The sequence below is a fragment of the Myiozetetes cayanensis genome, unplaced genomic scaffold (assembly GCF_022539395.1).
Source record: "Myiozetetes cayanensis isolate MyiCay16 unplaced genomic scaffold, myiCay2020 scf3, whole genome shotgun sequence".
Taxonomy (NCBI): Eukaryota; Metazoa; Chordata; class Aves; order Passeriformes; family Tyrannidae; genus Myiozetetes; species Myiozetetes cayanensis.
This window is the reverse complement of record NW_026087521.1, coordinates 67,612,197-67,637,990: the sequence shown is the minus strand read 5'-3', so window position 1 is coordinate 67,637,990 and position 25,794 is coordinate 67,612,197. Positions and strand designations below refer to the sequence as shown.

Genomic DNA, 25,794 nt, shown 5'->3' with positions numbered 1-25,794 from the left:
GCAGATCTCTCAGTGTCTTGTAAGTGTCTACTCATAGGATATTTTATCAATGATTACACAAAGGAAATTGAAACTAAAGACTTCCTCTTAGACTTTGTGGTTCATCCGCTGTTCTGCTCTTGAAATAATGAATGCTCAGTGCAAAACTGCAAATGGAAAACAAGCTGCCGTTGAAAGGGAAATTCAGGTATGTTTTATGGATCGTTTGCTTTTCTTGCTTCCTTTTGATTGCACAAGCACTGTGTTTTGGGGAGAGTGAGAGAAAGTTCTAAGGGCAACTGTCAGAACCAGGAGAGAGATTTGGTTTAGTCACTGGTCTCCATGCAAATGGGTTTCTCTTGTCTTTCCTCCTTTCCTGCTGCTCAAGGTAAAAATGGTTTTTGGAGTTCCCAGAGTTTGTGGTCCCAGTTACGTGGGTATATGTTGAGAGAATTAGTAGTGCCAGTGGAACTCAGGGTTGATAAATGCTACTATTATTTTACAATTAGATATTAAACGTTACCTGTATCACCCTCTCAGGACAACACACTGCACTTCCAGGGAAGAAACACATAATGTGACATGAAGGAAATGAGAACTTGTTTAAATAGAATGTCTCCATGATAGTCAAGGGAGAGATTAACTGGAATTCAGCTGAAGTCTTTTGTAGGTACACACACTAGTGAAGAACTAACAAAATGGGAGAGCCAAAGGGATGTGCTTAGCTTGCCACTTTCCTCCCCAGTCAAGTCTGGTGCATCGTTTCTAGTGTCATTGAAATATTGAGCCCTCTTTTGGTTTGCTTTTAGTTTATGGAAAAAAATAATCCAAGGCTTCATTTGTTTTTTTCTGCTGTTGTTGGACAAGTTTTCTTTCAGCAATGTCAAACCAGTTGACTTAGGAGAGGAAACAGTGATAAATAAACAAAACCAGATAGGCTTTTTCTGTTTTTGTTCCCCACTAACTTTTTAGTGTTCTGATATGCTCAGTGATTATTTATAACTGTATGAAAACTGTGTCTGTCTGCATGAGTATGAGGAGACACACCTGGTTTAGTTGCGCATATAAAGAAAGGGAACGGCGTAAAATATTTTTCATTCCTGTGTTAATTCTTGGTTGAAATCCATTGAACACTGTTATTCTTTTGCTGGTAATGCATAGACAAAAGAGCAGACTGTTACCAAAGGCAATTCCTTAATTGATATTTCAGAGGATAAAAATGTGGAACATGTTATTTATTTTATGGGTATGTATGTGCATAGTTAAATGTGTATCAGTTATAATGGGCCAAGGAAAGCGGAAAGGAATCCTTAGTGCACAGATAGCATGGGAAGGAGAGAACCAGGGCAGAGCTGACTTTGAGATTTGAGGAAAAGGAAGGGATTGTATGAGCAAAGGATCAGGCTTCTATTGGGTCTCAGTACTGGTGGCATAAAACTTTAATTTCCTAATAGAAGCAGAGCAGTTTTAAGTGATAGGTTTGATGGTGGGGGCTGAGTATTGATTTTATTTTTAATGTATTATTTATAATTTAAGAAGTTGTTATTTATTGTATTTTATTGTATTTTACCTTGTCTTTTAAAGCTAGTATTTACTATTTAAAATAATGGAGTGAGGTTTGGAATACAGATCTACACAAATAGGTATATAACCATTGTAGAAAAAAATGTATCAAGAGAAGAAAATAGATTAGATTAGTTCAATTTGACATTGTGTGTGTAAGAAGACTTGGGAGCCTAATCTGTACTGATGGCAAGAAAAATAATTTTGGGGAGGGAAATGTTATGACCCGCCCCTGAAGGTGAGGATAACTGAGATCCCATGGGGCAGGTGAGAGTGAAAAGACACTGAATGACCAGTGTTTTCACATATATATGTGTATATATATATACATGTATACATATATATGGCAGGTTTATTTTAGAACAATTTGGTTGCAGTAGAAGTGAGGTGTGTAACTGTTTTGGTTATTATCTGTAGAAATGCAGGAATATAAAAGGATAAAGATACTGCTTCAGGAAAAGTATAAGGAAAAGGCAGAAGGTGGAAGAAAGGATAAGCTGACTGAGGCACACACACATCTTGTGTGATTCTTTCATTCATCTGTGCGTTCTCAATGCAGTGCTTTGAGGAATACCAACTGTTGTGCCTGCTCAGTACCTGAAAGCTACATCATGAATTATACCTGAGAACTCATCTTCTTGGTTTGCTCCCTTTGACTTGAAGGATAGAACCGACCGAATTTTGAATGGTTTTAATATATTTTAAGCTATATCAGAACATGTTTTTTCTGGTGTTATGGTGTTGGCGGGGAGGCTCCGAGGCATACATACACGACCTATGAGATCTAAAATATGTTTGATTTATTAGGATAGCTTAGGGTTTTTATAGCATCTGTATACAAGGTCTCGTGACAAGAAGGACATAATTGGTTACAGGTCACTGTCCAGATGTAAACATGCATTACAAATACATTTATAATTGGTTATTAACAGGTAACAAGGCAATTATTTACTTTGTTGAACTCCACCTTCTTCTTGGCACTGATTTCCTTTTGTTCTAGCAAAGAGACCAGCAGCCATCTTGGCACTTATAACTTACAGAACTTATAAAACTATATAAAAGTTTATAAAAGTCTATAAAACTACAACACAATATAAATTACTCACACATACATCATGTTCCTCCCACATTATGGTGAGTAATTGGACCAGCTACTATTTAAAAGTATCTTACTAATACTACTTTAAGTCATTAGGAATACTGGAGTATAAGGGAAGTTACGTTTTTTTGCTCTGTTGTTAAGGAATTTTAGAATTCTTTAGGTTGGAAAAGACCTCTAAGATCATTAAGTGGAACTGTTAACCAAACACTCCCGATGCCACCACTAAAACACGCCCCCAAGTACCACATCTGCAGATCTTTTAAATCCTTCCAGAGATGGTGACTCCACCACTGCCCTGGGCAGCCTGTTCCAACGCTTGACAATCCTTTTAGTGAAGCAATTGTTCCTTACATCCAACCTGAACCTCCCCTGGCACAGCTCGAGGCCATTTGCTCTTGTCCTGTCACTTCTTGCTTGGGAGAAGAGACCAACCCCCACCATCTGACTACTAAAACCCCATCAAAACTCCTTTAGAAGGAGCTCTGCCTTGGGCAGGGTGAGAGAATATTGGAAGAGCACAGCAGCTGCTGTTGGCTGGAATGTGTTAAGAAGCTGGTACTTTCTTACTGACATGGCAGGCCCATCTCTACTCTGAGTCATGAAGCTTTAAAAGCAATAACGGACAATTCACATTCCATCATGGGTGTGCTTTCCTTCTGAATTAGAAGATATTTTGCCAGTGACAATTTACAACCTTTTTCAGGTATTGGATACTTGTGATATCAGACTTGAGGATGACAGAAAAGACCACAGTTATAATGTGTCCTGCTTAATAAGAGCAGCTCTAGTTTCTTGAAGCTAAAACTACCTTCTGAACAACTTTCTAACAGAGGAAGATGGTGTATTTTTGCTTTTGTTGCTGGGATGCTTGAAGTAATTACAGATACATTATTACATCCACAGTGACACTTTGCAGATTTTTGTTATCTCAAATGCACTGCATAACTCTGCTACAGCTTTGAACAGTCCTGAGGGGTAATTTGGGATTATTGCCAGATAACAAATCATGGTGTAATAAACCTGAAGTTTGATAGTCCTTGTGTTCATTGATGTATGGAGAATAAAAGTAATTCTGAACAAAATTTTGGTTTTTATTTCAGACTCACTAATAACATGGAAACCAGAGTCTGTTAACCACTGGCTGTTCCAGATAAGATGTCAAAGCCAACAAGGAGTCTTGAAGTAGTGTAACTCAAAAAAAGAAGTGTTTTGGTAAGTCACCTAATATGCATTAAAAAGTTGAGAGAGTGATTTTTTTTTTTTTTTACTTTGTAGCTCAAATGTGCTTTTAAGAAACATTACTAAAAACACAGTAGGCTGTTCACATTTTGGGACGTGTTTATTCCTTCGGAAGGCTAGAAGACCAAAACCACTACCTCCCTTCAGGTATGCTCATTTAGAACACCCTACCACAGCCCAAACTCATGGCAACCTCCACAGTCCCTCAACGTGGCATTCTGGCTTTGGTCAAGTGTAACACAATGCTCTTCCTATCTATGCAACTTCCACTTTCTTTCAGAGTTAATTATTCACATCTTTCTTGGTAAGCCTCAACATCAAGCTGAGCATCACCTCAGCATGTCAGGAGGAATATTCTCATGTTCAGACTCCACTGAAGAACATCATCAGTTTGAGGAGTCTGGCATTGGTTTCCATATGTATTGATTGCAGCAGAATTTAAATAGAACAAGTCCCAAAACACAAATATAAGTATTGTGTATTCACTATCTAAATACACATTACAGATTTTAATCTCCATCCTGAACCCTTAAAAGCTTGTTTTTTTAATGTGGTAACCACATGGCTGCATACTCTTATTTCTGAATTGTACTGGTGCTGTCATTCTACATGTGTGGCTCTTACATACCTTGAGGACTCTTCAGTTGGAAAGTATAGCTCACAGTGTTGCTTGACTTTGTTAGAGCCTACTAATGTGTTTACGTGGGATAGTGAGGTTACACATTTTCCACTGACACCAGTCCTAGTTCTGATCTCTTTTTGCTTTCTTACCTTAAGGTAAGATAAGAATGTTTGTGCAGGTGATTAAAATAAAAAGCTTTATAACTCTTCAGTGTCACTGGAAAGTAGGATACAGGTGTGTACCTACTGAGGTGAGGCTGCATACGAACAGGTAGATATCCCCTAAAGGTAAATTGCACATGCATCTAAAAGAAAATTTCTGGAAGAGAAAATTATAATTGCCGTGGTCTCCTGTCCCATTTTTAGAAACATATTTGAGGAACAAATCTGAGAAACGTAACTGAAACAGAAGCATATCCTCACTGCAATACCTGGGCATGAGACAGAGTGTGCCCTTTTTGAGCAAACTAACAGTCTTGGAGTAACCTGAATAAATTTTTCCATATTTTTCCACTCCTAGAACTCTTGTTTATACATCCCCATCCCCTTTTTTCTCCCCAGAGCTTCTTATAATCTGCTATTCAAGAACTGCTGCACTTCCCTTGTGTTCTTTATTCCACTTTGGCCCAAGTAATAAGTGGAGACTAGGGATGTTGCCTTAATCGTTATGTCTGTGTGCTGACATCTTCATAAGGAACAGATGGTATCCAGTGCTGTACCATGTTAAGGCATGGAGGTGTCTTCCTTCATTTTCTATCAACCTTCTTGATATTGTTCCAGTCAAACTGTTCCAATTCTCATTGACGTTACATGTCCTCTGGACTGGTGTGCACATGCCGTTCCCTGCCTGTATGTGCTTGATCTGTTTAATTAGAGCTGCAGAAGACATCTTGTGCACCTCAGAATAATGTTTCTTGGCACTACAGCTAGAGGAGCAGACATCCACCATAAGCCGGGATACAACAAGAAGAGCAGAGGCAAATTAAGGAGAGGTATTCCCAAAATCTCAGTGTATTTCTCATGGTACTTGCATGAGAAAAAGACATCTGAAAAATGGCTCCAAATGTATTTGTCTTCTGCAAAGGCAGAGCCTGGGGCAGAGTTGGAAACAGCTGTAACCCCTGCCTCAGCAAAGTACAGTGCAGCTCCATTTCTGTAGGCATGCTATCCCAGCACAGTTAACTGGGCAACTCCTGATGCAAGGTATTAGTATTTTATTATCATGATGTTCTTCTGATACCCACACATGAGCATTTACATTTCCAGTGCATCAAAAAAGGTCACAGTTGCTTAAATGAATAACATTGGTATTTTGCAAATGAGCAATTAAGTTATAGAAGCCTCTTTTCATATAGCTGCTGGCTTTGATCCTTCTCTGCATTATTTAAGAACTAAGGCTCCAAAGTGAATTCCTGGTGTCAGACACGGAGTGCAGCTCTGCTGTGCTAACATGTCACAGGACCTCCTGACCAGGGACAGGGCAGTCTTCAGGCTGGTAACAGTAGGTTCTCCTCTTCCCTAGGGTGGAATTCCTTCATTGTCTTTGCTTGTGTCTTTTCCTGCACCATCTCTTTGGCACTGGTTTCCTCTGGTTCTTGGCACAAAAGTATGTGGTTGCAGTGCAGTATGTGCCCTCTGCAGTGTGGGATTTCTGTCTTGACTGGGGTTTCCAAGGATCTCAAAACCTGCACAAAAATATTTGGCTTGACGTAGGTGGCACTGTGTGTCACCACGGACAGGGGAGAGATCAGCCTAGCCTCTGACACTGTAAAAGCCAATCCTTAAGGGAGAATGTCCCTTTATATTCCAGTTTATCAGAATGGGTTTCAGGAGTTAAAAAAGAATTCTTGTGAAATTTGGAATTATGTTCATTTTTTAAAATAACATGAGTTAACATTTACTGTGAAGTTCTTTTTTGACTACAGACTGAACAAGGAAGGAAACAAAATATTTGAGTTCTCTTTAGGACAGCTGCTTTCTCTATGCCTTTTTCTTTCCTCTGTTTAATTCCCAGTACCTCAGAGACACAGTTTCCTCCCTTTGCAGGGACTGTGACCTTAAAAATAGCCAGCTCCAAAATAAACACAGAAAAAACCCATTTTAGTTGTTTCAAATAACATTGTAAGTAGCCAAGGCCACATCCATGCTAAAGCTGAAATTCACAATCTTTTGGAGCTGCACCAAAAGGGGGCTGTTGTTGCTCCGAGGGTTAGCATTTCTTGTGTTGTGTTCACACTCCAAAGATGTTTATTACATCTCAGAATGCCATTTGTAAGTAATTTGTTGCTATTTCTACCACTTTTGCAAAATGTTTAGAGGGGACACTTTGTTTGGATGAGGGCCAAGCAGGGCACCAGACACCTAAGGAAGTGGTGATCCCAGGCTGCTTCCTTGGAAGGACATCACAGCTGCCTGGGCTAGCTGGAAGAGGTGGTTATTTATCAAACAGAAAGCTTGTTCTGTCACTTGCAGTTGTAGGAGTCCATTCTCTGACCCAGCTGCAGGAGGAAGGAGGTGGTTCAGCCAGGTCCCCTCTTCCCCAGGGCTGTGGCACAGCCCCAGCCACAGAGCTCTCACTGCCACCCCTGCCACTGCTGCCTTCACTTCTGCCCCAGGCTGGACCAGGCCTGCAGTTCCTACTGGACCTGAGTCCAGGAACAGGACTTACCGAGGTAGCGGGGCAGGGCACCGAGCCCAGCCTGTCCAGTAACCGAGGGCTGGTGTCCGTGTGCTAAAGCAGAGAACTGCTGTGCTCTGCTTTTCACTGAGGGCCTTGGTCATGTGTAACCAGGAAGGACAGAAAGACAGCAGAAAAGACAATCAAGGCTGCAAATCAAAGCCCCTCTGACAAGCAAGTATTGCAGAGGACTATTTTCTCAGTCTGACCAATGCCCTTACATGGAAAAGTTGGTCAAGTCTTACAAATACCTCTCAGCAGGCAGAAGTGTCTCCTGACCTTGCTTAGGAAGGTTTAAAACTGGCACACTTTAGAGAGTAATACTCCCCTGAGTCTTCAAACATGTTTTGAACCCTTCTTTCAAAAACAAACACCAAGTAGTACCTGTGCAGACTGGCACAAAACACAGGTATTCCTTTTGCTTTTCATCTTGCAGGGGGGAATTTTCTATCTCTGAATATGCCAGCTGTATCTGTATGGTACAGCTAATATTTAGGCACTGGAATATTTTCCTCTGAATATAGTCTGAAATTCTTCATTTATTTAGAAAGAGTATGTGTTACTCTTGTATATGTTGAAGAGTATGTTTTGAAGCCTTGTATATACGTTTTTGAAGAGTATGAGGAGTATGATTTGAAGCCTCAGAACAGGACTAACAAACTTTTTTTTTGATTAGCACAGACAGCTTGGTCCTTAGATACAGGGGAAAGAGGAACAGAAGGACATAGCAAAAGATGATTTTGTGTACTTTTCCATCTAAGATGCAGAAGGGTTTGGGAAGATTTTCTTTACCCGTTGTGTTAGCCTGATCCAGAGGAAACTCATTTTGAAATTAAATATGCCAAAGTATTTATGATTTACAGAGGGAAAAGAAAGCCTTGTGTTTGATCTATTTGTCGCTATGAAAATATTGACAAAAGCAGAAGAATGGCCTTCATTAAGCTTATTATTGTTGGCTTGTTTAAATGCTTTCTTATTAAGGCAAACTCCCATTAATATGTGAGATTTTATCCTCCATAGTTATGAAGAAATAAAAGATGGAAATTTTGAATATTAAACTGTGAACAATGGTTCTCAACTAGGTAATCTCTCCTACTCAATAATATGTAGTGTGGCAGAGGGGGAAGCTTCTCATAGTAAAAAACATACATGGAGTATTTTTGTGCAGAACTTATGCTCCAAAATATCTTTTAAAAGCAGGTTCCATGTAAAATCAGAAGCATGGTGTTAATGACACAGTTCTAAAGTATTTCAGAAAATAAATAGTACTTTAAGGGTCCAAGGCAGATGGATCAGATTCTTGCTACCTCTGTGCTGCTGCTCACACTGCCTGTGCTCGTTAGTTTGAAGCACTCTGAGGTGGCTGAAAACTCATTCCGGATGGCAGGAGAATGAATACATAGCTGGGGGTTAGAAATGCAATTCCTCATGTTGCAGTGCAGGCAAACCTGAAGTTTAAACTCTCAGTTGTCACTTCAGACAGACAGACGTTACTGTTGCCAGCCCAGAATTCCTAAAAGAAACTCTTAAGTCAAACTACTTACTCTGTTAGATTGCCCTTAAATTGGCATTGATAATGAAACTTAGTTGCACTGTTATGTCTGTAGTATCCGAGATAGCCTGTGGGCCAGAATATCGGAGGAACACGAATGTCTGTTGAGGTGTTTGATTTCATCTCCCCTGACAGTGTGCCACTGTACTCTTTTGTATATTTTCTGTTAACTCTTAGTGGTCTGGGTAAGGTTTTGGTATAGGTGGAAGCCCCCCAGGCCAGCCCTCAGTGCACAGAAGTCCCTGTCTGAAGAATGCTGATGAGCAGGGAAGCATTTCACTGCAGGGAAGCACAATGCCCACCTTTCCCTTCTCAGAATTTGCAACAGGCTCTGTTTATACCTACTATACAGTACACGTCCATGTCTCTGTAACTAGGAGTGAACTTTGGGCTTGTTACTCGCCTGATCCTCAGAGCCATCACTCCTGGAAGGCTGTTTGCTCAGAGGTGCAGGCTCTGCATCTCTCGGTCCCTCTCAGTGCTGCCTCACAACCAGTCTCACCTGGTCTCAGGAGGTGCAGAGCTCTCAACATTTAACACTGTGTCCTTGCAATACTTGCATTATGCACTGTTATGCTTATTTTATTGGAACCCAAGTAAGAGAGAGGGGTTTGGATTGGTTTGCTATAGGGACACAGAAGGAACTTAAGAGATGTAGGAGGTATGGGTAATAAAGCTTATAAAAGGCAGTAAAGTTGTGCTTGGAGTTGTGAACCAGAAATACCACTTGCCTGCAAAATTCGTTTGGTGTGCAGGGTTATCTTTTTTCCTCTTTTGGCTTCTTTTTGTGTTGTATTATTTTGTATCTTTGGAGTTGTGGTGTGGATTTCTTTTTCTCAGGAACCATCAGTATTTAAAATATAGGGGGACATTGCTTTATTAAAACAATTCTTTTACTTGTCACGGCAACTGGTCTTACAGAAATGATGAAGAAAGGAGGAGTGTATGTAGAGATATATTAGGTCACAACAGGGGATCCAGTACTTTTTAAACCAACAGAGGAGCACTCTGGGGTTTGTTGTTGCTGTGGCTCATTTTATCCAGATGATTTTTACAACTTTAGTATTCTCCAGGTTCGCAATCAGAAACTGCAGCCCTTGTATGCTCACAGCTGTATCAATCCAAATTTCTTTTGTCTGTGCAACTATTAAGTTCCTCCATTAGGATATATATTTGTCAAAAACAGACACAGAACTATATTATAAAAACCCAGATGTGATACTTAGTGATTCTCTCCAAAACATTTTTCTACTTTTCCTTTCCCAAATTTCCCTGAGTCAGACAGGCAGAAATGGCAGCATTAGGGAGAATGCTGCTGTGCGCCCAAGGTGATCTGGTTTAATACAAATGGCTACTTTCCCTACAACTTTGCTCTGGTAGAGGACAACTGGAGACTTCCAGTTCTCCAAATTTAAGTGCTAAAACCCTTTTGTTCTCTCCTAAGTATTGAAAGCTGACTTTGGTAGCTTTGGTGGCTCTGGAAAAGGGGCTGTGACAGGATGGCACTGCAGAGCTGCTGAAAATGGGGGTGAGGAACCATGGGAGCAGCAGTGTGAACAGGGACTCTGGAGAACACACACAGGTACCTCACTTGGATATGTCAGAAGCGTGACAACTGTGCCTCTGCCATCCCTCCTCGGTGTTTTTATTTAAATTGAACTGGAACTGTAGGGTGTGCAGACTTCTACTTTTTCCAGTGTCAGCAGGTGGAACGCAGTATATACTTCCCAGGAGCCCATGCAAGCATTTTTTTCTTAATCTTGGTCTTGTGTTTAAGTTTGCAACTGCTGGATTCTGCTTTGAGTTTCAAGTTCAAAGGCCTCCAGGTAGTCTTTGTGAAATATCACAGAAACCACTGAACTTCACCTGGGTTTGCAAGGAAATCTTGTCAAACCACGAGTTTCCCACACTTCCAGTGTGAAACCTTGTGCTAACTGGAAGAATTTTTTTCTCCCAGCTTAAAGTTAGCTTAACTCTGAAGGGTGATGACCCATGAAATTTTTCATGAACCTTGGACTGCTTTTAAGTTTGTAACAAAACTGAGAATTCTTTTGATTTGGGGATTTTTAACAAAACTAAAGTAGAACTGCAATCAAGGTTACCTTAGAGTTGATGGTTTTAGCTCTGGGGTGTAACCTTTGAACAGAGCATGGTAAACGTGGCAGGCGGCTGGATTTGGGCTGATCTGTTCAGTCCTGGAAGAGCCATCCCTGGGGGCTGCAGGGTGGGTGGCTGGGAACAGCGAGTCCATGCAGCAGGGCTGCCCTGGGCTGTTGGACACCACTGGGCTGCAGCCAGGCTCTGCAGGCACGGCTCCCGCGGAACCTGCACCAGCACCATCTGGAGTGGTACCCCACCAAGTGGGAACAGCAGCCCACATGTGCCTGTTTCAGGCAGGGATCATCTTCCTCCTCTCCTTTTGTACCACAGCTCTAGGTGGCCCAGACAAAACCCCTTTCACTGGCCGTGTCTCTCAGTTTCCCGTAAGGGAAGGGTCAGTGTGTAGCTTGGAAATGTCTCACAGGTAAAAGCAGAGATACAGGGTAACTGGCAAATGCCTCACAGTCCTATGTAAACTGTAGGCTAAATTCTTCTCTTTTCTGAGAACATTTTACCCTGCTCTCTGGATACTCAGAGTAGTTTTTTTTCAACAGTCAGGCTCACAGGCTTTCTTCAAAGAGATAAAGTTTCAAAATAAGCTTCTTCAGAATATTTTCCCAGATAGCTGGTTCACCTGCATGCTGCGAAGGTTTCCTAACTTTGGTTTTTGAGGGCCAGCCCTTTCTCCCCATTCGGTTGCCTGTTCTGTGATCTGGTTCATTGAGTATCAGATAGCAGCATCACACTGGAGCATGAGTCTACACAGGAACAGAGGGAACAGAAACGCTTCAGCCTAATCACTTCTAGCCTCAGTGTACCCGTGTAATGCCTTGTGTTTCCAGTATGCCTATGTCATTATTCCTTACATGTTTTGTTGGGTTTCATTCCTCTATTACAGCTCCCTCTAAATTAGAGCTGCATTAAAATTGGTAATGTTTATTTTCTTTCATTATATAAGTCCAAGGTGGTTTGGGGCTTTTTACACCTATCACCCTTTTCAAATATATCATTAGCTCAGTGGCTTTGATTGTTTTGTGTCATTAAAAAAACTGCAAGCAAAATCCCCTCAGCTATATTTTATTTATAGGAGGGTGGCAAAAGCACAGTTTTTCTGTGTTAGAAAGGTTTTGGGTATTGTTTTTTTAGGTGCTTTGTTTTTTATCTTTTCCCCCAGGAAACAGTGTAAAATCATCTGAGTTTCTAAGCCTATAATTTGGCAGGTACCTAAATCTTTAATGAATAGCACATGCTTTGCAGTTTTTTCCTGAAGATTTGCATATTTGCTTCTTATGATCCATCAGTTGCTAATACTTCTATGAGGAGGCTGGTGGGCACACAATTAAAAAAAGAAAAAGATTGTGCTTATTAATTCTTGGTGCTATTTGCTTTTATCAGCTGTGGTATTACTTTAGTCTGCTTTAGCTGTCCGTAGCTTATTGGACATGAGAGTTAAATTGGAATGAGAAGTCATATGCAGAGATGGAGGTGTAGGCTCCATTAAGTGTTCCTTTGCTGGTTCTGTTGCAAGTGCTTTTAAAGCTGTGCTGAAGACTGTGAAGTTCCTGGAACTGTAATAGAAAACATTGGTGTCTGGACTTTCAAGGGAAGAATGTGGTTAAGATTACAGTGCCTGAGTCACTGTCAGTGGGTGGTCTTGAGTCCATACGGCTCACAGTAGACGGGCACAGAAGAGTCTCTGCCCAGATGGGCGATAAGCTGCACTCGCCCAAGTGAGAGGGTTGGAAAAGGGCCGCCCTCAACTGTGTTTTGCCTATGCGGTGGTAAAACGCTCTCAGGTGGCTTTTCAGTGGAGCTTGGTTTTAACTATGCTACAAAGTAAGGTAAAGGGTTTGCTTAGAAGCTTGTTGGTTGCAGAGCCGTGTGTTCCCTTTGGCTCCTCGGGTGGCTGCTTTTCACTCGGGGCGTCTCCATTTTTCTACTGGGCTTTAATGAGGCAGTTATAAAATGTCTGCCTCACTGCAACCGCCATTTTGTAGCCTGATTGTTGGAAAATGAAGACTGTGAGAAATAGAAGATAAACAGCATGGCATGGAGGGGCTTTCAAAAGGAGCACCAAATCTGCATGTTTTATTTAGACACTTAATTGTTACCGACTGACTGCGTTTAAACAAGCAACTTTACAGTGTCTAGAAGAAAACCAGCTCCCGAATTTGAGGAGCTGACCTAGGGTTGATGCCATCAACTTTTCTTTTCTGTTGGCACGAATGTGCTGCTGGCTGTGTTACCCTGTAGCTGCAGTCACTCACCCAGCTCTCAAGCAGAACCTGCTTACACTGTATTGGGGCACCAAATGATGCTGTTGTCATGGTTTAACCCCAACCAGAAGCTCAGCCCCTCGCAGCTGCCCGCTCCCTCCCCTGCCATGGAACGGAGAGAGAACTGGAAAGGTAAAAGGGAGAAAATCCATGGGTTGAGATAAAGATAATTTAATAGGGAAAGCAAAGGCTGTGCACAAGGAAAGCCAGACAGGAAATTTATTCCCTACTTCCCATGGCAGGCAGGTGCTCAACCATCCCAGGAAAGCCGGGCTCCATCACAGTCACAGTGGCTTGGGAAGACAAATGCCATCACTCCCAACATCTCCCCTTCCTCCTTCTCCCCCAGCTCTATGTGATGAGCATGACTTCACATGGTCTGGGATGTCCCTGTGGCCAGCTGGGATCAGCTGTCCTGGCTGTGTCCCCTCCCAACTCCTTGTGCCCCCCAGCCCCTCGCTGGTGGGGTGGGTGGGGAGCAGAAAAGGCTTTGGTTCTGTGCAGGCCCTGCTCAGCAATAACTAAAACATCCCTGTGCTGGCAGCACTGCTCCAGCACAAATCCAAAGCACAGCCCCTACCAGCTACTGGGAAGAAATGTAACTCTACTCCAGCACAGCCATTTATTCCAAATATTTTTTGCAGCCCCTTTGATAACCAAGATTTGATAAAAAATATATAAGATATCTAAAAATAAGAACCTTCAAAAAAACTATAATTAAGCTTCTTCAATAGAGCAACATAATGTTTTTCGGTAAAAAAGGGGAGAGGCTACAAATTTGCTGAAAGCAAACTAAAAACGCGTGATGGGAATTGAAGGGACACTATGGAGTGGTTCCTGTGGTCCTAGGGATGTAGTACTCACCATGTGAAGAGTGAAGTTAGTGGCATTTACTTGGTTCTTTTATGAAATTATCTGGTTTGTGTGTGTAACATAGGGAAGGGTGCCTTACATTCTCAGTAGGGTGCAGCTTCAAAGCTGTTTAAAATTCTGCCATTTCTTAATGATAATAGTTAATCCCAGTATCAGAACAGTACTTCTATTTTTAAAACGCAATCAATCAATCATTTTAGTACATTGCACCCTTAGTGCCAAACACCTCAGAAAACGGTGTGTTTGGCAGTAAAAATAAAGCATCTGAAACTCCTTCTGTAGAGTCATTCTTCCTTTCTTTCTCACCCATGTAAGTACAGTAAAAGCTTAAAGCTGCAAGAAGTATCTGGAATTACATAACAAGGAGTATATCCTCCAAACAAGACCAATTGCCAGGTAGGTGTTGCTGTCATGATCTGAGCAAGGTGGAACAGAGAAATTGCCTCACCTGACTAAAGTTCTCTCTAAAAATAGAGCACATGCTGTTTGTTCTTGGGTTTTGATTTTGGCTTTTGAGGTGTGAGTTGTGTACAGATGCTAGACATCCTTTTAAGGGGATTACACTAGAAATTCATTCTTTCCGGTTATTTCTCAGGACAGCTTCCCATGCCTACCATGCTTTTTCAGAAGCTGTTTTTATCGCCTAGGGGTAATAGAAGTTGTACATAACTCAAGTTCGGTTACTGCCTCTGCTACAGTGATTCACACAAAAGCGCAGTGTCTTATACATCTGTTCTTCACCTGCAAAATAAGGATTAATGCTTGCTTATCATTAGTGCTTATAAATTACTTTGAAGATCTTCCAATATGCTCCAAATGTACCTGTCAATAAAAAGGTAAACTGCATAACTCAGTCATGTTAACAGCATATTAACTGAGAGGATTTTTAACACAACTTGAGTATAAAAGTATCAGCACAATATTCCAGCAAATAATAATAATAATATAATAATAATGGCCAGTCTTCGCAAGCGAAGATCCGGGGAAGGTCTTTCCACCTTCCAGCCTGCGCATTGGATTTTTTAGGTGAGACACAGTGTGCGCGGAACTGAGCCCACCCTTTAATCCTAAGGTTCATCTGCCGGGGCCAAGCGAGCTTGGACGGTGGCAGCGAGGTCCTTAGGACGTAGGTGGATTGCCTTTAAGGGCTAACGAGCCCCACCTGCCCGGGAGTGGCCCTGACCGGGAATTGAACCCGGGCCTCGTCGGTGACAGCGCCGCGCCCTTACCACTAGACCACCAGGGGCTCCAGCAAATAACCAGCTACAGTAAGAGCGTACCTTTATATTATCTCTGTTTTCACTTCCCTTTGGGTTTTCTCATGAGTGTGCTTTTTCTTGGGTCACTTACTTTCTGAGACTGACCTTCAGTCATTGTACTGCTGAAAGGCTTTGCTTTTTTTTAAGGGATCAGCAAGAAACAGTGGTGTTTTCCATCATGAAACTGGCAGGACCACCGCATTGGACCGAAACCACCCATCATCATCTCGTGTGAGTTACTGGTTAGTTTCCAGCATGCTTGTTGCCCCAAGATAAAAAAAGGGGGAAGTTCTGAAAGAGATTTTTGGTTTCAGTTGAACAGTAGCCTCCACAAATAAGTACTTATATAACAAAAAAGAAATGCAAAGCAAGTTTAGTTGAGGTGAACTTGGAACCAAAAGCGTAGGTGATGTGGACTCAGGTCACAGGTTACGGAGTTAGGACATCTGTATTTCTAATCAGTTCTCTGAAGGTGTACCTAGAAGTTAATAACGTTCGCTTTCGTCTTCCAGGAGAGCATTTTTTACACAGTGTCTGAAATCTGGCTTCCTTAGGGGATTAATAAGTGTGTTACCATTCATTCAGAAGTTGAAAGCGCCTTCAAAGTACCAGGCAGCTTATGATAGTCCTTCCCAGCCTTATGCATTCATAGCATTCATAGCTGTATTTCTGTGGTGTGTACATATAAGTGCATCCTTCTTAGGGACAGCTGTCCCAGCAGGCAGGATTCAAACAAGACGTTTGTGTCAAGACTTCTTTAAATTATTTGCTGCTTTGATAAGCAATATCTTAGTCAATATCTGAAAAGATTTTTTTGAAGTAGCAGTCAGGAGGGCTTGTATTTTCTGTTTGTCTGCTCCCCCAGGTCTCTTCCCATTACATGTTTCATTTTAACAGGCAGTAAGCATGTTCTTCTGCTTCCTTGAGATGTCTGCATGGCCAACATCTGGAGAGCAGCCATGTGGGGGATTCCACACGTAGTTTTTGGAAACACCATTTGCTGGCGGAACAATCCAGAGCAGACACCTCTTTTGGCAGAACTTTATTGCCATCTATTTTTAGCTAACTCTCAAACATCAGATTACTGTGTGTGAGCCACCAGAGTGGCTATCTTGCAGACAGACACTCTGAGGAGAAAGGAAGACTTCTCTGTGTGGTAGCTGAAGTGCTTGGGGTGCTTGGGGTGAGTTATCTGCAAACTGCCTTCAGCCCATTAGTGTGGTGTTCAGAGCTGACAAACTGGAAGGAATGTGGGACTTGCACTGTCCCTTCTGTTACTCTCATGGCACATGGGAGCATATAATGAACTTTGGAGGACAAGGCTGGCCAGGATTCTCTGTTCTGAAATAGCAGGCATAATGTATTCCACCAGTAGAGCACACAGCTAACAATGACTTCATTAATAACTCTCTTTTGGGATCTCTCAGCTGAGGTCTGCAGCTTTCCAAGAATTCCAAGAAAGGTTGTTGACTGTTGTTGTGCCCAAGGCCAGGGAAAGGCCTATTTTCCCTAAATGCTAGGGCAGTGGAGTGCATGGAAAACTGTATAGATTCCCTGCAGAATCCAGCCTCCATTTCTGTACTTTCACTTTTCTCAGCAGTTCATGGAAGCAGCTTGTTCTTAGTGATGTTGATACCCATGTTTTTGTAAATTATTGCCCATCTATGTGTCAGATAAACTTATAAGCATATAGGGGTTTAATTTACTATACTTAGATACCTATGGCACAAATCAAGACTTAATAGGCCTCTTAGTAGGGTTTGTGGTTAGTGTATGTTGAATTCATCCTACCGTGGCGTGTTTGAGTGGTAGAGGGCAGAGTGTCACAGTGGAGTATATCAAGTGTCTGGTCCTTTTCTAAGCCTTTTCTGAAAAGGAGATGTTAGATATAGAAAGAGCATGGCACTCAGGAAACTTGAGTTGTGTTTGAATATTTGAAGGGCCATTTGTGCAAAATATATCATATTTATACAACACAGTTGTTTTAAGCTCTAAAACACACAAAGGACCTTCATGAAAAATGTCATTTTCTTTCATGAAAATTCTAGAGGTTATTTTTTATTTGATTTTTTAAATTATTTTTTAAGCAAGACTTTTCCCCCTTTGAACATAGATTGCAAGTAGTTTGCAAGCAATTAGTTTGCCCGGTGTTTGGACCTTCCGAAGGCCATTACAGAGCAGCAGTGGGAATGTAAGTTAGTGCCAGGTGAAGGGCAGCTTTCATTCCTTTACCACAGTTAATGTCAAAGGGTCAGAAATACCAGCTTTTTAAACAGAATTTTAAAATGTACTGACCATGTTTCCAAAAGTGAAAAGCCTTGCTAACATGCAGCGTCAGCTGTGTTAGGCTTCTTGTGGTGATGACTTTTACTTGGCTATTTTGTGTCTGATTGTTGCTTCTTGACCATTACTTTACCAGAGTCATTCATATAAAAGATCTCAGGGAGAAAACCTCAAACAAATGCCAGGTCATTAAGGTCATTACCATTGTTTCTCTGTGATATTAGACACTTGTTTTCATGTAGCAGGAAGGTTTTTTGCTTCTAAGTCATTAGGTCCCAGTTGTGATAACATGGGTAGCTTCAGAAGACCTACTTAAGATCCAGTCTGGTGTTCTGCTGCAACCATAAACCTTTAAAAATGAACGTTGCATGCTATGCCAGTCTTGCTATCTCTGTGGATCACTTTGGGGTGACAGACTTTTCTGAAAGCACATGTTATTAGAGAAGATACAAATTAATTATTTGTGTATTCCTACGTGCCCTATTAAAGCAGTCCTGTTTATTCGGTTCTCCTTTTACTCTAGGTATTGCAATATACTTAGTTTACTTACTTTATCAGTTATCATGCAGTGTGAATAGCTGAAGTCATGACAATCCTGTTCATCCTTTCAACCCTAATACTCGGTAGTAGGTTATATGTATGTTAGAAAGATCATAGTTTCTCTTGCGTTAATTACCAAGTGAGTGTTATAATTGTTATGCAGAGCCTGGATGATTCATTATTGATAGAAAGTGGTATTCCTTTCTTAAAGGAATGGAGGCTGTTCATTTGGGGTGTTCAGTGTTACAGTTGTCTTTCCAATGACAATGATTTGGAGTTTGATTCCATTTCCAGCATTTAAGGATCATTCCAGCAAAAAATATTGGTGATCCACAGTGGGGCACTCTCAGTATCCAGCAAGATTTGGGTGTGTTCTGGGATTATTATATCCCCATGCATTGATGTTCTTAGAGGAAAAATTACTATACTGTGGACTTGCTATGTCCTAGGTTATCATTCATATTTTATTTGACAGTGTGTGGCTTTTTTGGTTGTTCTTGTAAACATGCTTTCTATGCAGTGTTGATGCTGCAAGACTTGGAAATCAGGGGACTTGTATATTAACATTTCCCTAGCACCATAAAAGATTGTGGAAAATGTGTATTTGCCAATATGACTAGTGTCCAAAAATGATGCATGCATAATATATGGACAAGGAAATATTTAAATGTAGTAGGGGAAGCTAAACTTTTACATTTCTTAGATGTTGTGTGTTTAAACATTCAACTGCTGTATAAATTCTGGAATATTTTCGTTGTGTTTTTTTTTTTTCCTCCTTGCTCATGTAAGTCTTTTACAGGCTCTGATTTTCTAGCCACAATAGAGCAGACAGAATTACTTGATGTTGAGAACCTTGTTAATTTTATGGCCCATTTTCACATGGAGATCAGCTTTTATTTCCCCTCTCACTCTTTATCCTTGGTTCAATTGTTAGTAAGGTTTACTGAGCAAAAACACTGGATGTATTATGGGAAGAAATCTAATCAATGCAGCACCAAGGGACAGTCCTCCAGAGTCCTCCCTAGTGGCTGTGAGCCAGACTAGAGGTTACTACGAGGTTACTCTGTCTGACTTTCACCAAAATACCCCGTACTTCTGAAAAGGCTGCTGGCCGCCCGTCCGTGTGTAACAGAAGCCTCATTAATACGAGCTCTCAGTATATAGATACACCTGTTACACAGCCCCGGCACAGAGCCTGGGTTTCCTATTTTAAACACTTTGCATGTCTGTCTGCATTCCCTCCCGTCTGCAGTTGCTGTGCTGTGGCACTGCAGGGCAACTCGCAGGCAACGCCCTCAGGGAATGCAGAAAGCTAAAGAAAGTGGTGGCAGATGTCAGCGGATGTTGCCAAATGCTATTCTGCAAGTTAGATAGTTTGAAAGATTCATTGGCTAATCCAGACTTTGTGATACAAAAGTATCCTCATTAGTCATGGCTTTAAGCATGCATTTCTTTATTGCCTGCTCCTTTTTCAGGTATTGATGCAGAGAATTGCATTGACATATGTGTGGGAAATCTTTGTTTGGCAAGACTGCTGCTCACCTTCCTCCTCAGCCTTCCTGTCTGCAGTATTTAACTCCCCTTAGAGCTTAACTCTTTGAAAGACGCAGTACTTCCCTAGGGCTTTTATCTGTTTTGGCTCTGAGTTCTAATAAATCATTTGGCAGTAAAAGATAAACCTTTCCCCTTTGATGAAATATTTGTTAAGCATATTCCAGAATATAGGTTTACCTCAAGAGTTACATGTCTTCCTTGTTAAAGACAAGGATCAAACCCAGTATCAGATACAACTGCTGACTCAGCACAGGAGCAAAACTTTTGCATACCCAGTAAGCTGTGTATTTTCTGGTCACCCAGCTTGGTTTTCTGACCAGCACGTTGGGAATTGTGTCAGTACTTCTGGGCCCTTGCCATATTCTGTGTAAAAGAGCAGTAAGTTCTCAAGAAAAGTCTGCTGTTCCCCCAAGCAGGTCCCAAGGTGCTGTGATGTCCTGGGGCTCTGTCCAGAGCCAGCACTGGGTGTTACCTGCCCACAGGTGGGGTCCCAGGAACACCCTCTGGGAGTGCTGTGGCTCCTGTTATGCTGGGAGTGCAGTGTCTGTAAGCAGCCACATGGTGCTAGTGCATTCACAGCCTTCCCAGCTGTTTTCACAAGGCACGGCTGAGAATGTCTGTGTTTTGGTTTTGTTTCTAAAGCTTTCCCTTGGAAAGTCTTGATAAGGTATGAATGCTAGCACCAGATATTGATGGCTAAGAGTAGGCAGCAGTTCTACTGATGTTATGCTGCAGTCAGAGACTCTGGAGGAACCGAGTTAGTTCTACTTCAGTTTCAGCACCTCTCTGTCTCCAGTGATGTTCTTCCTGCAATACCACATTGCACCATTTGATTGTGAATTGTAGGCTGAGAAGTATGTGGCAGTTTCAATAAATTAAACAAAACTTGGAGGAACACAGTCTCCTCAGTTAAAAATCCTAAGAACGTAAGATTTAACAGTCTAACCAGACCAAGGGTCTGTCTGGCCTACTGTCTTGGTTTTCAGCAGTGATTAGTAGTGTATTTATGGAAAAAATACAAGTGGTAAGTATATGGAATAAATGGGCCAAAGTGCTATGATTATTTAGGTCAGTCACTGCACGTGGAAAATCCCCCTGGAGTGTAGCTGTCCCAGGTCAGAGCATTCTTAGGTGAAAGCCTGGGTTTGTGTGGTTGGATCCACAATCACATCCTGGGCATATGGACCATCCTGTCAAATGCCAGACAAGTCTGGAGTGAGGTCCCTGTGTTCCAGCCTTTTACAGACCATCTGTTTGTTATGGGCATTCATCTTCGGTGACAGCAAATACAGCACTGCTGAAATGCAATTAATGACTTATTCTTAATTACTTCTCTTAACCTGCTTCTTTCAATAGTGGATTTGATTTGCCTGGATTATTTCTGTATTACTTCAGCGTAGTCTTTAGTCTTCATAGGTGTTTTGTGGACTTGGATTGTAGAAGCAATTTTCTGTTGTTAGTTCAAGTGGCATTATGTCACAAAAATATGCATTTTGCTCAAGTGGTTTAGTGAAATTGCAGTCAGGTTGTAGAGCTTATGGGCATAGCTGTAGGTACCACACCTTCAGTGTCTTTTGCAAATATAATTCCAAAAAAGTTTCATAGTCAACACTTTCATAAAATGGGATTAGTGGTGCCACTTCATAAAGATCCTACTTCAACAGGGTTCCAGTCAGTCATGTTGGGGTGGGGGGTTTTAATCAATTAGAAAGGCTAATTTCTCCTTCCATCCCACAAAGTAAACAACTTGCATTGCTATACAGTAAACTGGGGCTTTTCCACCTTAGTGAACACCAGGTGTCAGTTCTTCAGTGTTTGGCACTGCACTACTGTCATGATGTGTAAGAGTTAAACTTTAAAAATCATGAGTTAAAATAGCAATCCTGTTGTATTGAAACTTCCATGGTAAGGGGTGGCTTATCCCATTGGCCTTCAAAAATATGTACTCAGGCTAAGTAAGGTACCCTGATTCCCAGTGTCGGCAATTAATGGTTGAGGTTCTCTTTAGCACCCTCTTTTGGTGCATTGCATTAGTAAGGAACCACCAGCTCTGTGACAGACTAAAACTAGATGTAGACTTGCTAAACTCTCAGTGTGTGGATACTGAGTACTCTGCTCCAGAGCTGCATTATTGTTAGCTCTCTGACTCTCAGACTGGATCACTTTGCTGACTCAAAGACCACAGTTAATGCACTCCCATTGTTTGCCTCTCCTTTTACTTTTATTCACAATGTTAAAATACAATTCTTGCTAGAGAATATCGTATTTGTTGCTTGGGAACTGTATACCTGATGTTCAGTACTGTCTGGCAACTGCTGCTCTTCTATAACCAGTCTAAGATGGTTTTCTTCCTAACTTTCTGAATGTCATGGTTTTGCCCACCAGCCCATCCCTGAGGCTGTGGATGGTTTTGTCCAAGTGGGTTTCCGGACAAAAAAAAACCCAATAAAAACTCTCAGTAACGCCTTTGCTAATTACATCTTTAAGAAAACGGAAGAGAAGACTTGTGTCGCAGTTAAAAATTAGGGGCAGCAGCCATGTAGAAAGGCGGCAGGCTCAAAGAGGGCCAAGGCCCCTTCCTCCCCTGGCTTGGGCCAGGGTGGGCAGGTGTAGTACTGAAGTTCCCCTTCTCTTCCGTAGGAGAGTGAAGAAAAAAAAAGTTTAAAAGATGAACTGCTTGGACAGAAACCGTTGCAGAAAAATTCCAGCAAAGAAATAAGGGACTTCCAAAGTCAAAGCTAGCAGCTGGAGGAGAGAGAAGAAAGTTTGAAGGGGGGAGAGCTGCTTTTTCTCCTTTTCGCTTTGTCCCTTTAGCAGGGAAAAGACTGAAAAATAAAATCCCTGCTGCTTGTGAAAGTTTGTTGGGGTGAGGAGACCCCCCATGCAGCTCACAGAGGAGCTTGTAGCTGATGTACCAGGAAGCCGAAACTTCATGAAAAGGACTGAAAATAAGGCAGAGACCTGTCAAAAATTTGTGACTCTAAATATGACCCTAAAGGGAATGAGACTCACGCTGAAGCGAGACGGCTCGGGTGAGATACTGGAATTTGTGTGTGGGATCCATATTACTACTGAAGATTTGTGACCAAACCTCACGCTGGAGCGAGACGGCCCAGGTGGAATGTTGGGATCTGTGTGAAAGATCCATGCTGCTACTGAAGATTTGTGACTTTGAGAGAGAGAAAAAGCCTTACGCTGAAGCAGAAATGGCTCGGGTAAGGATGTTGGGATCCATGCGTGGGATCCATACTAGACTCATGCCGGAGAAAACTGTTCTCCCATGGAGAGAGACCTCCATAGGGAAACAGGGGGACTCAAAAACCATTATCCCCTGTAACTCTGTGGAAAAAGATTCATAGTAAACAAGTATCCCCTTGCAAGCCTATAGAAGACGACCCTTCAGGACCTGAGTAACCCCCAGCCTTCGACTTTAACCCAGGAAAGGGATAGGCCCAACCCTGGAGGCCTACACAGAGAAGGAGAAAGAATTCCAGCTGTGATGAGGGTGCTGCAGAGTTACTGGAGAGAGAGCTGGAACTCCGAGAATGGAAACGGAAACTGCTTCTCCTCCTTGGACTGATATAAAGAGAGGAGGGAGAAGTATTTTTCTATAAATACATAGCACTTTTACTTAAGTAGAATTATTATAGATATAGTTCTTTAATAGTTTTTATTTTACTAATAATAAATATTCATACTATTTTCCCCAAATCCAGTTTCTTTTGTCTACATAAACTTTCTCTCAACTAATTAATAATTGTGTAGGAGATGTGAAAGCAAATTGACCCAGAGCAAAACCACGACACTGGAGAAGGAATTTAAGACCCAACCATGAAAATACAAGATGTCTGAGTGAAGTTCTTCATGTCTAAACATCTGCAGGATCTTAGCCTACTGTAATAATGGAATATTCTGAAAACCATGCCTATAAAATCTCTATATGGCACTATATCAACGCAGTATATGTTCTTTATACACCCTTAAGGCGGTCAAGTTTGTAGAGTTTCTTTATCTGTAGGATTTCTATCCTATCTTGTGTCTGGATTTTCTTCTGCCTGTATTTTCCCATCGGCCACATGTTTGACTGAAGCCAAAGATTGTTTTTGTGTACATTTTTGTACAGTACCTTTATTCTGTCTTAAGGAAAAATATACACATGCATTTTTCTTCTTTATTAATAAACTGAATGACAATTTAAAATAAATTTTCAGCTGTTTAGAATGGTACCCAGATGTTCTGACACATTTCAGTTAGTTAAATACAGAGAAAAGCATTATGTCACTAAGAGAGCGGAGGAAGAGGAGCTGGTCTCTGACTACTAAAGCAAAACAAAGCAGTGCTAAGATGGTGACTTTGAGAACAATAAACCAGACTCTTCTAATGCTCAGGTGAACTATGGAAGTAGCAACAGAAAAAAGAAAAATCCTACCAAAGGGAAATTGTGGGGCGAGTATAAAGGTGTACTGTGGAGTGAAAGAGCAATACTGAAACAGGTGGGAACCCCCCCCCCCCCAAATCAGTTCAGGACATAAAGCAAAAGAAAGGGAAAAAAAACCAGCTTATGAAAGGCCAAACATCAATATGATTAATATCTTCACAGAAGGATAGGATTGGGATGAAGGGTGAATAGGCATTGGTATGAAGACCTATCTGATACCCAAGCATGGGAATACCAGTCTGAAGTCTTTACCTCTCCTTATAGATTGTGTGGGAAACTCTGATGCCTTACTGCATTTCATTCCAAGGCCAGGTGTCACCTCACAGTGGGTAACCCAGACCTAGTTTTTAGGATGCTTAAGTCTTCACAGGGCTTTGCTCTCAGACTTGGCAGTGAAGAGTATTCATTTGCATTTAGATCTAACTTAGGTGCATGTGCAGGTTGGAGAGAGAAAAGGAGAGAAGCTCCCGAGGGGTTGGTTCAGACTATGTACGTTAGAGCTGTGGGAGAGTCCCATTTGTGCTGTTAGAGTTGTTGTTTGTTACAGACCTTGAGAGTTATCTCACCTTATTCCATGCCAAGGGCATTTGCAGGTCTCAGTCCCTCTCTCCCGTTCTCTTAGTAGGGACGTGAGAGTGTTGTTTCGTATTCCCTAGGGTTCTATTGCTATCACGATACAAGAGACCAGGAACTGTTATTTCACCATGCTGTGTGTTTTTTTGTATGTAATAGTGGCTTCTATACTTGACTCTGATTACAAAGCGTGTATAAAGGTATTACTGACACAAATGCATTATCAGGAATGTTAGTGTGCCTGGCTACTGAGACTAAACTGCTGAATGCTACATGTTTGGAGTGATTTATACCACATGTATTGATGTCCATGCTTGGGTGATTAGTCTGAGCACAATTAATCTTTCTACTAGTAATTTCTATAGCAATTTTAAAGGACTGAAACAAGGATGATACTCAGGAGTAAAGGCTGAAATATTTTTATCTGGTAACTTTTCTTTAAACTTGCGTGGCTGCGTAAGTAGAGGAGACTTTTTTACTCAAAGCTTTCAAGGTTTGCTGCAGTTAAATTGAGTAGTTTCAGAAATCTTGTCATAGTGCTTCCCTGAGGGTAAAGTCATCCCTCTACAAAGTGCCATTCGTGCCCCACTTACCCTCAATTAAGGCTTTCAAAATAACTTTGCAGTGGGACACTGGCCTTCTGCTGAAACACATTCCTCACCTGAAGGAAAGGCTATATTTAGTATCTGTATGTCTGTTCCTTAGTTTTTTCCATCATAAGGATAACATATAAAAATATTACTTTTCTTCTTTCTCTTGGGAAACAGAAAGAACGACTTACAGGGGAGCCAAGTTATAAAATGTAAGAAGTGACGATTGGTCATCTCTGCAGAGGAAATGACAAGGTATATATAGCAATCACACTGGAGATTAATTTTTTGCTGATGCTTAGGTCTTCATGGCAGATTACTTCTGGCAATGAAGTTTAAAAGGAGTCCTCAGAAACCTTGGAAAAGATGTTTTGAAGAGAACTTTTTCTTCTGTGTGATTGCCAGAGTAAGCAAAGTATTTATATCTTTATAAATATCTTTGAGATACACCTTTAAATTCATTACTATGCTGAATTGTAGCTGTGTTTCTACAGGTAAATGGCAATTGCATTCATGAATTGGTTTTTTTGCAGAGATAAGTAAAAACAACCCTTCTCCCAGCTCTAAAGTGAAAC

The 25,794-nt window shown here is 41.4% G+C and overlaps 1 long non-coding RNA gene across 2 annotated transcripts in view; it reads left to right on the top strand.

Annotated features, from left to right (window-relative positions):
- Positions 1 to 25,384, top strand: part of LOC126644247 (uncharacterized) — a 90,196-nt gene extending 64,812 nt beyond the window's left edge. Inside the window, exons 10-12 of one of the 2 annotated variants that reach the window (XR_007629890.1) lie at positions 3,745 to 3,856; positions 15,389 to 15,472; positions 22,259 to 25,384. This is a non-coding gene — a long non-coding RNA (uncharacterized LOC126644247). The remainder of the gene's footprint in view (positions 1 to 3,744; positions 3,857 to 15,388; positions 15,473 to 22,258) is intronic. The other variant, XR_007629891.1, reaches the window with a different exon arrangement.
- The last annotated feature ends 410 nt before the right edge of the window (positions 25,385 to 25,794 follow it).